The sequence below is a fragment of the Belonocnema kinseyi genome, chromosome 3 (genome assembly GCF_010883055.1).
Source record: "Belonocnema kinseyi isolate 2016_QV_RU_SX_M_011 chromosome 3, B_treatae_v1, whole genome shotgun sequence".
NCBI classification, from domain to species: Eukaryota; Metazoa; Arthropoda; class Insecta; order Hymenoptera; family Cynipidae; genus Belonocnema; species Belonocnema kinseyi.
Window position 1 is genome coordinate 51,512,338 of NC_046659.1, and position 2,879 is coordinate 51,515,216.

General features: G+C 34.3%; 1 protein-coding gene across 10 annotated transcripts in view; it reads right to left on the minus strand.

Moving 5' to 3' along the window:
• The window catches only part of LOC117168887 (transient receptor potential cation channel trpm), a 102,790-nt gene extending 100,485 nt beyond the window's left edge, over positions 1-2,305 (minus strand). For all 10 annotated transcript variants that reach the window (XR_004466575.1, XR_004466572.1, XR_004466574.1 and 7 more), the window contains exon 1: positions 1,819-2,305. The gene's annotated coding sequence lies outside the window, so the exon portion shown is untranslated. The remainder of the gene's footprint in view (positions 1-1,818) is intronic.
• Positions 2,306-2,879: the final 574 nt, after the last annotated feature.

Here is a 2,879-nt window from a genome sequence, read left to right on the forward strand (position 1 = left end):
TTTAGGGGTCTTGCCGAACTTTCTCAACCACTCTATAATTATTGAATTAAAAAAAGAGAATTTTGGACGTCTTTATATTTTCAAATATCGACAATCAAACTTCCATTAGGCAGGTCTAAATAGTGGGTGATGTGTAAAGGTAGGTAACCCCTTAAAAAAACTTTTATTCGACAATTCTTTCCGACAGAATATTTTTTTTGCCGTCCTAATTGATTTAGGCAAAAAAAAAATTGAAAAATAATTTTTTTTAATTTCGTTCAAATGAACGTTCGTAAATTCAAGTACATAGGGTTTTCTACGACACCTTACACATTTAAGCGAACACAGGTATTCAAAAACTTAGGAATTTTGTTTTAAATCTTTCAAAATGATACAATTTCTGTCAGAAAAACCTATGCAAGCTTTTTAAAATTATTTGTGACGTTACCTACTACGTAAGCACTACGCACAGGATGGGGTCGTACTTACTTACTGTTTCTAACATGGGGGGAAGGGTCATTTAAAATCTCCTGCAAGATTTCGCATCGTCTAATAAAATCATTCAAATCAGTTTACAGAAGAGGCTTCATTAAAAATATTCATAACAGTTCTTAATAAAAGTGTTTTTCACTTTCATTTCTGAAAATTTGAAATCAGCGAAAAAAATACGGAGGGGTCACATAAATCTTAAGTAATATTGAGGAAGTATATTGGAAATTTTTACTCATGCTTGCATAAGGGGAGTGGGGTGGGGGAGGAGCAAAGTGACCTTATAAGTCTTTACGTAATACTAGAAGAACTCTTTATGTAAAAAAAAACTTTTAAAAAATTTTTGTTCAATTTCACTTATATTTACTTTTTAAATAATAAATAAAAATCAATAATAAATAGACACGTGTCATAAATTAAAAAATAACATTAAAATTATAAACATATAATCACGTGACCATAGGAATGCATTTTCAAGATCATTTTGTCCAAGTCCATTATTTGAATATAATTTTGAAATCTAATTCTGACAATCAAATAAAATATTCATTTAACAAAATCAGACTTGTTTTAAATTCTGATAAAAAATCACTCTTACAATAACTTTTAAAAATGTCGATTGGAAAAATTTATCACATGCAGACCAAGAATAAAAATTAACTGCATATATCCACAAGATTCAATATAAAAGCTCTCGGAAATCCCCAGAACTGGTTTTCTTCAAAAAATTAAAAAACAACTTTTGGAGATAATGAGTCAAAAAACTTAATCTCAAAGTTTATGAACTAAAAGAATATTCAGTCTTTAAACATAATAAAAACTTTACTTTCAAAACGAAATGTTTCTCACAACACAATAATAATAATAAACGTTCATCTATTACTTCTCCGATTTGACAACACGATAAACGACTCGCAAATAAATTATATCAACTGACACTGACAATTGCAATGACCATTTGTACAAAGAATAACGATGCGATACTTTTCTACTGTCGATATGAAAAACCTATTCTTAATATTTTGTTAACAGCCTAAATATTATAATGATTACAACTTAAATAATGACGACTCGACATGTCACACGTCACGAGCAATGCGTGTCACGAGTTAACCTCACAACTTATTTACTCACTCTGAAATCAAATACTAGGGCAATTATCTCTTGAAAAATAAATCGCAGAAGCAAATTCAACATTACTATCTTTCGAACAGAAAATCTTCATATAACTTTTTAAAAACCTTGTTTTAAGCTAATACGTTTCTAACCAAAAATATTTTTGGAGCAGACGACAAAATCTGATTAGCATAAAATAAGTGAAAAGAAAGGAGATAAAATAATAACATTTACCTGAAGGTGGTGAATTTCGGTCGGTCTCTTGGCTGCTTTCTTCACAGATGCCATTCAGGAAAAACATATTTTTAGGAATTATATTTCTTGAAAAATGCACGGGACGAATTTTTCGTAGCGTACTCAATTCGCAAGTCGAGTGGCGAGTGACAATCCGCAAACTCATGGGTTCAAACTCCCTGCAGCACAATTAACACCAATCATTACCGATTTTAACACTTGAGTAACATCGGCTCGACCATCCAATTGAAATGCGTTTGTCGTCGTCAATTACCGTCCGACGAACCGGACGCTATGCGTACACTTCGAGCAAATTCGAGGCGCGACTGAGACTGGACTGGACTAGATCCTGGACTCGGTTGTATAGCGAATTTCCCGAGTGGTGGCTAATCTTTGCTAGTAGAGACTGGCGAGGGTCGCAATTTACACAATCCCTCGGAAGTTTATTCCCCTTCCTGGTTATTTACCCCTTCATAGTCGATGCACCCCCTTGCAAAGAGTAGGCCACAAACTTTATCCCCGCGCCCGGTCCAGAGCTAGCATATATAGATTATAGGAGCACGCATACAAAATGCAACAGATCACATCCCAGATGTGGGAAAAGCGGGACCGATGTGTCCATCGATACCTATTGCCAGGCCATTTCTTTGCTTGAATGCATTTAGATCATGGCTTGAATGAAAATTGTTCAAGGAAAGACGTGTACTGCTTGATGATGTGCAATATTGAAACTTATTATTCGCTATATATCAGCAGGATCCGCCGTTTTATCACTCTGTAATGGCTTTTGTCAAGCACGAAAGTGTAATTTTGGAGCACGAGACCTTTTGGCCTTCGTTCAGTCTCTAATTAAATTCTAAATCAATATACTTGATAGATGATATTGCCCTGCTTTTGCAACCCTAAATTGTTGCAAAGTTCGGAGGTCGAAATACATTTGAATAAGGCGCGTTTATTGTCGGTAGGGGCAAAATCTGCTAAAAATATTGACGCTGACGCTCGATTCCTATGTTACCTACTCAGTTGGTACTTAATACCAAAGATATTTTACCAAGATGCGG